We start from the raw sequence: 12810 nt of genomic DNA on the forward strand, positions 1-12810 counted from the left end.
GGCAATGAAATGATGTGATATGTTCACAAACGGCTCCATCCCGAAGTACGTGTAACCACCTCCAGCTCAATACCTAAATATGCAGACTGTCCTTCTTCCCACTCCCAGTAGCCTCAAAAATTATTAATTATTCATTTTAATCCTAACCTCTGGAAACTTTCCTCTAACCCTTGGATCTACCACCTCCAATTCACCTTCACATTGTCCTGAAGAATCTACTTGCGAGACCATATTTTCAGCTGTTCCCTTTGTGAAGCACGTACTTGTACATTGCTATGCAAATGCACGTTTCAGTGTCTTGTGAAATGCTTAGAAACAAAAAGAAAGATTTGCTTTCATAAAGTGCTTTTCATAACCACTCGATGTGCCAAAGTATTTTACAGCCAATATAGTGCTTTTGACGTGTAGTTACTGCTGAAATGTAGGATACGCAGCAGGCAATTGGTGCATAGCAAACTCACAGCAAACCATTGTGATAATAACTAGGTAATGGGCTGGATTCTCCATTGTGACACGGTAGCACAGTGGGTAGCACTGTTGTTTCACAGCTCCAGGGTCCCAGGTTCGATTCCCTACTGGGTCAGTCTGTGCGGAGTCTGCACATTCTCCCCGTGTCTGCGTGGGTTTCCTCCGGGTGCTCCGGTTTCCTCCCACACACCAAAGTTGTGCCGGTTAGGTGGATTGGTCACGTTAAATTGTCCCGAAGTGTCCAAACGTTAAGACACTGGGTTACAGGGATAGGGTGGAGGTGTAGGCTTAGATAGGGTGATCTCTCAGGGGCCGGTGTAGACTCGATGGGCCAAATGGCTTCCTTCTGCACTGTTACTGTTGCTGTGGAGGATGGAGAATTAGGCCGCGCCAATCGCCGATGGCAGGATTCTCTACTCTCCCCTGCTTATCAGTGGGCTTTCCCATTTAACCCACCCCACATACCGCCAGGAAACCCACGGGTGCGGGTTCTCTGCCAGCAGGAACAGAAGATCCCGCTGCCAGCGAATGGCTTTAGAATCCCACCCAATCTGTTTCTTGTGATGTCGGTTGAGGGATGAATATTGGCCAGGGCAGCAGTGATAATTTACCTGCTCTTCTTTGAAATAGTGCCATGGGATCTTTTACATCAGCTCAAAGAGATATATGGGGCCTCAGTTTAATGCCTCATCTGAAAGGCGGCACCTCCAGCAGGGCAACACTTCCTCCGTGCCGCGCTGGAATGTCAGCCTTGGTTTAGAATAAACAAAGAAAAGTACAGCACAGGAACAGGCCCTTCGGCCCTCCCAAGCCTGTGCTGACCATGCTGCCCGTCTAAACTAAAATCTTCTGCACTTTCGGGGTCTGTATCCCTCTATTCCCATCCTATTCATGTATTTGTCACAATGCCCCTTAAATGTCACTATCGTCCCTGCTTCCACCACCTCCTCCGGCAGCGAGTTCCACACACCCACTACCCTCTGTCTAAAAAACTTGCCTCGTACATCTCCTCTAAACATTGCCCCTCGCATCTTAAACCTATGCCCCCGAGTAATTGACCCCTCTACCCTGGGGAAAAGCCTCTGACTATCCACTCTGTCATAATTTTGTAGACCTCTATCAGGTCGCCCCTCAACCTTCTTCATTCCAGTGAGAACAAACCAAGTTTATTCAATCTCTCCTCATAGCTAATGCCCTCCATACCAGGCAACATCCTGGTAAATCTCTTCTGCACCCTCTCTAAAGCCTCCACATTCTTCTGGTAGTGTGGTGACCAGAATTGAACACTATACTCCAAGTGTGGCCTAACTAAGGTTCTATACAGCTGCAACATGACCTGCCAATTCTTATACTCAATGCCCCGGCCAATGAAGGCAAGCATGCCGTATGCCTTCTTGACTACCTTCTCCACCTGTGTTGCCCCTTTCAGTGACCTGTGGACCTGTACACCTAGGTCTCTCTGACTGTCAATATTCTTGAGGGTTCTATCATTCACTGTATATTCCCTACCTGCATTAGACCTTCCAAAATGCATTACCTCACATTTGTCCGGATTAAACTCCATCTGCCATCTCTCCGCCCAAGTCTCCAAACAATCTAAATCCTGTTTATTTGACGTGATGTGGAGATGCTGGTGTTGGACTGGGGTGAGCACAGTAAGAAGTCTGACAACACCAGGTTAAAGTCCAACAGGTTTGTTTCGAATCACTAGCTTTCGGAGCACTGCTCCTTCCTCAGGTGAATGATTCAATAGTGATTCGAAACAAACCATTTGGACTTGAACCTGGTGTTGTAAGACTTCTTACTTGGTTTATTTGTGTTGGAGTAGGTATTGAGTCCAGAGGCTTACAATGAATATTAGTACACAATCTATACCCAGAAACAGAAAGCGAGAAGTTGAGGAAGGAAAGAGAGCTGTTGGAGATGGACCATGAGAAGTTGAGGAAGGAAAGAGAGCTGTTGGAGATGGACTATGAGAAGTTGAGGAAGGAAAGAGAGCTGTTGGAGATGGACCATGAGAAGTTGAGGAAGGAAAGAGAGCTGTTGGAGAGGACCATGAGTAGGGCGAAGGTGGAAGAAGGGTGGGAACTGGAAGCAGAATTTATACATTTTCCAGTTTCGGGTGACAGCAGAATGCGGCCCCGATTCAGCTAACAACGTACTGATAAAAAAAGAGTTGCGTGGAGGGGCCGGAGTAGGATTGGACAAAGGAATGTTCCATTTAAGCCTCAAAAAGACAGGGAAATAACTAGGATTCAGGATAACTATAGCCACGCCTTTTAGTTGGAGTAGAACATAGAACATAGAACAGTACAGCTCAGTACAGGCCCTTCAGCCCACAATGTTGTGCCTACCATTTATCCTAATCTAAGATCAACCTAACCTACACCCCTTCAATTTACTGCTGTCCATGTGCCTGTCCAAGAGTCGCTTAAATGTCCCTAATGCCTCTGACTCCACCACCTCTGCTGGCAGTGCATTCCACACACCCACCACTCTCTGTGTAACAAACCTACCTCTGACATCTCCCCTATACCTTCATTGTGTAACAAACCTACCTCTGACATCTCCCCTATACCTTCCTCCAATTTCCTGAAAATTGGACAGCCAATTCCACCCTGAGTAAGTGAGACATGTTACAGGAAGAAATTGCTCAATGGGACAACAACTTCAACCAGAAGGTGGAGGGTGGTGGTGGATTGGGACTATTTATATCTGAATAAAGCAGAGCACTGAAGGGGGGTGGGGGGGAGGGGGGCTTGTGAGATGAGACCCCTTAGGATAACATGAGAATAGCTCTGCATATGTCAGTTTATTGAGGATTAAATCTAATCTTAGAAAGCATACCCAGTAATCATCATTAACCATTAGATGTGCATTCATAGAACATAACAGTAACAAACATTTAAACTTTTGATAATAGTATTGGCCGCAATTATGATGGGATTTAAGCTAGCTAACTTGACCACATTCCTAAAACAGACAGAATCAGATAGAAATAATGGGAGGAATTCTCCGCAACGACCGACGCCGTCGTAAAACCCGGAGTGTTTCACGACGGCGTCGGAGGCCGCTCCTCGCCCCCTATTCTCCCCCCGCGGGAGGCTAGGAGCGGCATTTCGTGAAACTCGGCCGCCGGGCCTTGACGCTGGTGTCAAGGCGGCGCGCCGATAATGATGCAGCCGGCAGGGCCTTAGTAACGTCAGCCGCTCATGCGCAGGTTGGCCGGCGCCAACCCACGCATGCGCGGTTGAAGTCTTCCCCTCCGCTGCCCCCGCAAGATGTGGCGGCTTGATCTTGCGGGGCGGCGGAGGGGAAAGAGTGCGTCTCTTAGAGACGCCGGCTCAACGATCGGTGGGCACCGATCGCGGGACAGTCCCCTCCCGAGCACGCCAGTGGTGCTCGATCCCCTCTCCGCCCCCCACAGGCCCCAAACTTACCTTTCGCGCTATGTTCACGCCGGCAGCGACCAGGTGTGGTTGCCGCCAGCGTGAACAGGTCAGGAACGGCAGGCCGCTCGGCCCATCCAGGCCGGAGAATCGCAGGTCGCCGTGAAAAACGGCAATCCGCAATTCTCCGAGCGGCATGTCGCAAAACGCGACACGCCATTTTGGGGAGGGGGGGTGGGAGAATCACGGGGAGGTGCCAGAGCGGCCCTCCCGCGATTCTCCCACCCAGCCTGGGGAGCGGAGAATCGCGCCCAATGTGGTCAGCAATAATACAGCCAGCTCAATAGCAGTTCTTATCAGTAGCTCCAGCATGGTACAGGCAGGAACCAACTGAGAGATGGGATTAGGGGTGGGTCTTGAAAAACAACAGATGGCCAGGGAGCGGATGGGGCTACTTCATGAGCTGATCACACAGTCACCATGCTGCCTAAAGTAAAATTAATTGATGAAGGTAAAATCGACAGCTACAAGGATTGAATCGAGTCCAACTGGGGTGGGCTACTGATTTTTGGAAATTATATAATTACTGAACCTGAAGCAATGTAAAGCAGAGTTGGTTTTGGCATTTATCCAAATCACTCTCGCTCGTACATTGACCAAGCTTGGAAAATAAAGCCGTCGTAACCAGAGTTACTGTCTCCGTGGGTCTTTGTGTTTAGCTAAGCCATAACTAAGAGGGAAGATCCCCACATAAAAGCCAGCTCAATACTCAGTCCCTGAAAACAATCCAACAGGTTTTGGCGCTGCAAGCAGGGTCACCCACAGGACTCCAGCAGAATGATGCGACTCCAATGAGGGTGAGGATATTTTAATTTACCACCCGGTAAATAGAGGCGTATCAGACAGTCAGAGCCATAGGTTGTGCGACCCGAATAAGGGAAAAAAGCTGTGAAGTAGGTAGCAGCGGACACATGCAACACTGAGAACGCACTAATACTGGCTGGGCAGAGGTGGACCACGCCGATGAGCAGTGCGAGATATCTGCCGCGGACAGAGTAGGGCCCCACAACGATTCGTCGGAGGCCAAAACAGTGAACCCCTAGTGCGGACCCAATGGCAGTATGATACAAACCATTGTTAATGAGCAGAAGGAGGTGATCAAAAAGGTGGTTGAAAGAGGATAGGATTCAGAAGTGCCCGAGGCTGAGCTGAAGGCTTGGTGGGCAGGGCAGATTAAAAAATAAACTAGAAATAGCAGCCGTCATACTTGCTGCAATGATGAAAAACAGTCACTGAAGCGAGGCACAATAAGAAATGAAGGGAGGCTCAGACTAGTGACAAGACAGACAAAGCTAGTGTCATCATACTGAGTCTGTATGTGCAACAAGATTTAAACCCCATCAATGCCGCTCCAGGGGCAGCCGTGGAGAAACATCACTGATGATTTCGAGGGAGGGGCGGCCGACTGCTACCCCAGCACAGAGCACAGATAGCCCCTTGCACGTCAGCGCAGATCCAATTTGAATTCTTCAAAACAAGTTAAAAGTGAACTGATAAGATTTCTTTCAGACGTGGTTAAGTAATGGTATTTGAGTCGGTTTGATGGAAAAATAAAGGATGAAGGAAAATAAATTGGAGCACAAACGTTAACTATTTCAGCTTGTTATTGATTGGCTTTTAAATTGTCTACAAACGTATGTGTCTGAATTACAAAATTGAATTGTGGGTTTTTGGAAGTTGTAAGCACGCTCTGTAGGAATTTGGAACTAACGTGAGAACTTTATTGTACTATCAGATCACCCCCTTGAGGGAACAAAGGTTTTGTAGCTCATAATGTGTTTGGGTGAAATGCCTTCGAGATTTGAATTTAATAAAGGACAGGTGATTGATGCCTATCAAATTAATTGTTGGAGACTGGCTTAAATGAAAAGAAAGAAATAAATGAATCAAATAAATAATTTAAGTCTTATAATGAAGAAGAGTGGAGGATCTTGTTTATTGTTTTAGCCAAGGGAGTGCGAGCTTTCAATGCTTTGTCCCTGAGATTCTGTGGCAGCGAGAGAAGGCTGATGATTAAATGTGAAGTTTACGAGCAAAAGAATCGGTGTGTTTTATTTTAGGTGCAGGTTCGTAGAGTAATGTTATCATGAAGGTTTATCTTCCTGGGCAATTAACCTTGAGTTTTTAATTACAGATTCTTGAAGTGTAGAAAAGGAAATGCAAGGACATTTACGTAATTCATTTTGTTCATTGTTGTTTCAAAGCACTTGATAAGTTTTGCTGCTTGTGTATGAATGATGTTCGTGTGTGTCTGTTTCAAGCGTTGACATTTTGTATCTGAAATTGTGATCTTTGAGACCCTTGTTTAGGTGATTTAAGTCACAATGGTTGCCAGGAACCTGGAGTCATGCTTCCTGGCCAGAAGCATGATTCCACGTTATTTTTGATCAACATTTGGGAATTTTAATCCGGATACAAATTCACAAATGCAGGTAAGAATGAGATAATTTTAATTCAATAGGATTGATTGAAGTTTGGGATATCTAAAATTATTATGGCTAATCCTGCATTGGATTGATCTTGTGTTAAAACTTCGGATCAGGTTGAAAAAAATTATTATTCCTGACACAAATGATACAACTAGGAAGAAAGGAAAACAAATCATGAGAAAAAAACCCAATGGGTGTAAAGTAGAGATTAATGAAAGAAAATGGGTCCCTCATTGTGCTTCTAGTTAGATCGAAACAAACGAGGGTGGTGCGGTAATAACGTCCAGTTCGAAAATACTGAAGTAAACACAAAAGTTATGGCCCATTTAAAAATTTCTCCTTGAAGGTTACATTGTGGCATGCATCGCTCCCAACTGAGTGGGCTGGTAACTGACCTGTTCCTAAGCCTTTTGTTGGAAGCATTTTCTATACTTGCCGTCTATTCTTTTCCTCCCTGCCTGCGGGGGAGTACTTTGACATGACTTACCCGGGGTCTGGCTGATTGAGACTGAGAATGTTGGTAATGAGAGTTAGAAAACTGTTTCCTTTCAATCTCTAACACAGGAGTGAGCAAGAAACAGTGCAACTTTACAGCAACATATTTTGGAAATTGGTGCAATATAAATGCCAACGCCTGCCTTTATTTTGGACATCTGCTGAGCATAATATGTTATTCTTCAAAACATATGGACAGGTGCCGGAATGTGGTGACTAGGGGCTTTTCACAGTAACTTCATTGAAGCCTACTCGTGACAATAAGCGATTTTCATTTCATTTCATTTCATTAATTTCATAGAACATAGAACATAGAACAGTACAGCACAGAACAGGCCCTTCGGCCCTCAATGTTGTGCCGAACAATGATCACCCTACTTTAAACCCACGTAACCCGTATACCCGTAACCCAACAATCCCCCCATTAACCTTACACTACGGGCAATTTAGCATGGCCAATCCACCTAACCCGCACATCTTTGGACTGTGGGAGGAAACCGGAGCACCCGGAGGAAACCCACGCACACACAGGGAGGACGTGCAGACTCCACACAGACAGTGACCCAGCCGGGAATCGAACCTGGGACCCTGGAGCTGTGAATCATTGATGCTAACCACCATGCTACCGTGAGGCCATATGGCATATGGCATACCATATGGCAGGAGGACAATTTTTACTATGTCATAACTGCAACTTATAAAAGAGAATTTACTATTAGGAACATTTGTTTTCAATTAGAAAGTTCTATTTACGGTGGCAAAGAATTGACTGTACAAAGGACAAGGTAAGAGAGCAGGTCAAAGACAAGGAATCCTAAGACGCATACTTCACATGCTGACCCCCCCCAAAGCCTGTCCACCATCTTGTACAAGGCGCAAGTCAGGAGTATAATGGAATATTCTCCACTTGCCTGGATGAGTGCAGCTCCAACAACACTCAAGAAGCTCGACACCATCCAGGACAAAGCAGCCCGCTTGATTGGTACTCATTGCATAAACATTCAAACCCTCCACCACCGGCAAACAGTGGCAGCCGTGTGTACCATCTACAAGATGCACTGTAGCAACTCACCAAGGTTTCTTTGACAGTACCTTCCAAATACATGACCACTACATCTCAAAGGACAAGAGCAGAAGATACCTGGGAACCCCATCACCTGGAGATTTCCCTCCAAGTCACTCACCAACCCGACTTGGAAATAAATTGCCGTTCCTCCACTGTTGCTTGGTCAACATGCTGAAACTCTCTTGCTAACAACAGTGGGTGCACCTACACCTCAGGGATTACAGCGGTTCAAGAAGGCAGCTCACCAACACCTTCTGAAGGGCAACTAGGGACGGGCAATAAATGCTGACCTAACCAGCGACGGCCACATCCTGTAAATTAATTGTAGAAAGGACAGAATCTGCAGCGAACTTTAACTGTTTTGTTATCCAATTAAGACAGCTTTTTGCAATCCAAAATAATTAAGTATCCAAAGGAAGCAGATGTAAATTTATTTCATGCTTAAATACAGAAGCGCATATTTAGAAAGTGATTGGATGAATTGTTTAATCACCTTGGTCCCGTTTAACAATACGTTTTTTCACATTTGGAGCTTCACTGTAAGAGTTGCAAATTTAAACTTTATTCAGATAAAAGAAACGATTGTCAATGGCTGATCACATGTCTGAATGAAATGTCAAGTGTATACACAATGTGTCAAAGTCAATAAATTGAAAACCTATCACACCAAGTTGATCCTCCAACGTGATTAAGGCTCTAACTCACCTGCTATCCTTTCCCTTCCATCATGCCAATCTTTGCAATACTCATCGCCAAGGCAGCAGCATCGATTTACTGGATCAATTCCCAAATCATTTTGAAGAAATTTAGTCTCTTATTAGATCATTATTTAGTTAAACTACAGTAACATTGGCAAATAATTTCAAAGTTCCGCTCAAGTAACTTTACGCTTATTTTTCTTCGACAGAATGCATCCCACGGGATTCATAGAAACAGAATGCTTCTTCACAATGCTGTCATAACAAAGGCTTTTAAGGATTTATATCATAGCACCTGACCATTAGACTTCTCATCTGTATTCATTACCTGCCACAACCAATGATAGGAACACATAATACGACAAGTCAACAGACTGGGCCAGATTTAACATACGAATATATGTATTGCAAATGGAGGTTGTATTGCTCATCACCGGGGGCCAGGGCTGCATTTTCCAATATTGTTGGCAAAATGGTAGGTGAGGTAGTGGCTGTAGATGTGGACACTGTCTGGAATACTGGCTGGGATTTTCCAGCCCTGCCTGAGTCAGCGGAGTTTTGAATGGTTCGCCCCATCCGCCCTGGGGAAACCTCCCTGGGGCCGGAAATCGGGGGGGGGCACCGGCAGAACTTACCGATTTATTTTTTCAAAGTGTCAGCAAGGCGGGGAAAGTGGAACGCGGCCCACCGGCTGAAATGGCGGCTTTTCCCACCGTGGGTTGGATTCTCCGCTGTCGGGATTCTCCGGCCCGAGGATTTCCCGACGGCGTGAGGCTGCCCATAATGGGAAATCCCACTGGCTGGCTGACAGGACAAAGAATCCCGCTTTTAGCGGGGGCGCGCGGCATCAGAAAACTGGCGGGACGGAGAACCCCGCCCCTTATCTTTTGACACTTTGGGGGGAGAAAGTGAAGGGGCACATCCCCAGCACGTCATGCTGGCAGGGCAAATTCTTCTTTTTAATAAATTTAGAGTACACAATTCATTTTTTCCAATTAAAGGGTAATTTAGTGAGGCCAATCCATCTACTCTGCGCATCTTTGGGTTGAGGGGGCGAAACCCATGCAAACACAGGGAGAATGTGCAAACTGCACACAGACAGTGACCCAGAGCCGGGACCCCACTGGACACAGGCTTCCCGGAGGAAAAACGCCCCTCGACCATCGCCCACAGCTTCCTGCCACTCAGCCAATTCTGGATCCAATTTGCCAAATTTCCTTGGGTCCCACGGGCTCTTACTCTCACTATTAGTCTCCCACGTGGGACCTTATTAAAAGATTTTCTGAAATCCAAGGAGACATCGTCAACTACATTGCCCTCATTGACACAACTGGCCACCTCTTCGTACAATTCAATCAAGTTAATCAGACATGACCTCCCCTTAACTAAACCACGCTGACTGTTCCTGATTAATCCCCGCCTCTCCAAATGTAGATTAATTTTGTCTCAGAATTGCTTCCAATAGGTTCCCCACCACTGAGGTTGGACTGACTGGCCTGTAGTTTCCTGGTTTATCCCTTCCTCCCTTCTTGAATAAAGGTACCACATTGGCTATCCTCCAATCCTCCAGCACCTCTCCAATGGCCAGAGAGGAATTGAATATTACTGCCAGCATTCCTGCTCTACCTTTCATCTGGCCCTGGAGATGTGTCTACTTTTATGCCTTCCAGGCCACTCAGAACCTCCTCACTGTCTATGTTAATCTCTTTAATTTCATTACAGCCGACACATCCAACCAATGTAGAGCAGCACAGTTCAAAGCCAAAAGAATATTCATCTACTATCCGAAACAGTAGAATACAAGTCAGAGAAAGTCATGATCAATCTATACGGTACTCTGGTCGGTCCATAGATTCTTATCAACAAAGTAAAGGGAGACATTTGATTCTTGGAGGCAGTGTAGAAAAGAGCCATCAAACTAATCCTCAGTTGTTAGAGCTGGCAAATTTCAGAAAAGACTGGAGAATTGTGTTTTTTTAAAAAGCTTTGATGGGGAGTCTGAAAAGCGACCTTAGAGGCGCATAATAAATAGGAGCAGGGGGAAGGATCTTTGAGTCTGCTCCCCCCATTCAATGAGATCTTCAATCTGAACTCCATTTTCCTCCACTATCCCCGTTTCGCTTTCCGTAGCATCCAAATATCTTCCAATGTGTCCTGAATGTATTTCAAAACTATGCATCCACAGCTTTCGAAGATAGAGGATTCTGAAGATATACAACTATTTGAATGAAGACATTTCACCTCATCTTAGTTCTGTTTATCCCACGTTTATGCCCGACCCCCCCCCACCCCCCCGACCCCCCCGGCCGCCCAGTTCCACATTGTGAATGGTATGGAAAGGTAAAGCCGGATAGTTCCTTTAAATTAAGGATCAAACTAATAAAAGGCAATGCATAGGGCTGCTGTCAGGAATTTTCTGAGAATGATCACCAACTGGCCAGGAATAATTTCAGAAGGAATTAGATCTTGCAGTGGGACACTTTAAGGCCAATCTGGATGAATGAATGAAGAAGGGCCCAATAGCCTTCTGCATCTGTAATGGTCTTGTAACTTCCCCCTCTGACTGAGTCAGTGTAGCAAATACATTCACACAGCAAACAGCAGCCTTTCATTACAGAAAAGCTGAAGAATAAAGATACTCTGTCGTCTCGATTTAGTGAAGAAAGAGCGAAAACGTGGGGAAATAATTTGAAAATAGAATACTTCCTATCGCCAAGTGGTGTGAAAAAAACAACAACCGTACTTCTGCTGTTACTTTTCACCTCCTGTTGGGAGCTGGCAATTCGGATTTCCTGTTTGTGGGAGGTTAGCAATGGGCATGTCAATGAATAACTCCATAGGGGGTAATCTCACTGGTTTTATCCTCCTGTTTCAGGATGCATCTAGTCAGTACTAAATGGGTGCTGTTGCATTGATGCCAGCCACTGAGCGGTTCCCTGCAGAGGGGAAGTTAAAACAAAAGGAAAAACAACAAAACCCCTGATAACCTCCTCTGAGGTCATGCTAAAAAAAATGTATTTAATTGAAATACATATAGAAACCGGATCAGGTGTAGCACCACACAGGAAGGGCACAGCACGATTTGGGGGTCATTCCATAGATAGACCTCGAGGAATTCAGGCCCGAGTTACTCACTTTCCTTTTTCACTCCGGAGTTAAGCTGCCAACGTCGCCCAATAGTTCCATCACGCGTTTTCTACTCGATATCTCCTTTCAGAAAGAAAGGCGAAAATAAGGGCGGGATTTAGTGGGCCGTCTCCCGTAATGGCCGCTAAATATTGCGAGAGGCCAAAAGCGGGATTTAAAGTACCCAATTCTTCCCTCTCTCACTCTCTCTTTGGGGAATGTTCCATGTTTGGGAGAGTTTCTCCATTGATCTTGATGGAGGGAGAGACTGGATCTGGTCCTGCGGGCAGATTGGTAAAGTATTTGAGTCTTCTTGAGGTTGAGATAGACTCTATAGTATGTTTCCGCGAAGGTGTCAAGCCTGGCTTGGAGATTCTCTTCTGAGTGGAGATGGCCATGTCCACGAGTGATGTCAGTGTTGTTTTCTTCTTGAATTTCAAGCGGTTGAGGTTGAACGATTTTCCAACCATCCTGTAGACGATGTCCACCCCACTGGGAAGCTTTTTCTTGACAAAGTGAAGGATGTGGCGATGAAAATGGAGAAAAGGGTAGAGGCGATGATACATCGCTGCTTGACCTTGAAGGTTTCTGTCTTATTTCCGTTGGTGAGGACAGTCGCCGACATCTTGTTCTGGAGGAGTCGGAGGATGTTGATGAATTTCTCTGGGCAGCCGGCTTTCAACAGGGTCTTCCATAGCACTCCCCGATTGACTGAGCCAAAGCCTTGGCCAGATCGATGAAGGCCGTGTGGAAGGGCTGATGTTGCTCATGGCATTTCTCTTGAAGTTGCCGAGCAGTGAAAATCATGTCCGCTGTTCCAAGGTTTTATCAGAAGCCACACTGGCTTTCCAGAAGGATTTCTTCAGAAACTGGGAGAAGGCAGCTAGTGAGGATTCAGGCGATGATCTTCCCAGCGATGGGGACTAGGGAGATTCCTCGGTAGTTCACAATCCACATTCTTTCCTTCCTTGAAGAACTCCTGCAGTGATGTCCTGGAGCTGAGATGATTGACCTCCAACCATCACAACCATATTCCTTTATGCCAGGTATGACTCCAACCAGCGGAGCGTTTCCCAATT

The 12810-nt window shown here is 45.9% G+C and overlaps 1 protein-coding gene across 1 annotated transcript in view; it reads right to left on the reverse strand.

Annotated features, from left to right (window-relative positions):
- Positions 1–12810, reverse strand: part of immp2l (inner mitochondrial membrane peptidase subunit 2) — a 619736-nt gene that overhangs the window by 64001 nt on the left and 542925 nt on the right. The gene's annotated exons all lie outside the window — the stretch shown is intronic.

This window comes from Scyliorhinus canicula, chromosome 20 (assembly GCF_902713615.1).
Source record: "Scyliorhinus canicula chromosome 20, sScyCan1.1, whole genome shotgun sequence".
Lineage (NCBI taxonomy): Eukaryota > Metazoa > Chordata > Chondrichthyes > Carcharhiniformes > Scyliorhinidae > Scyliorhinus > Scyliorhinus canicula.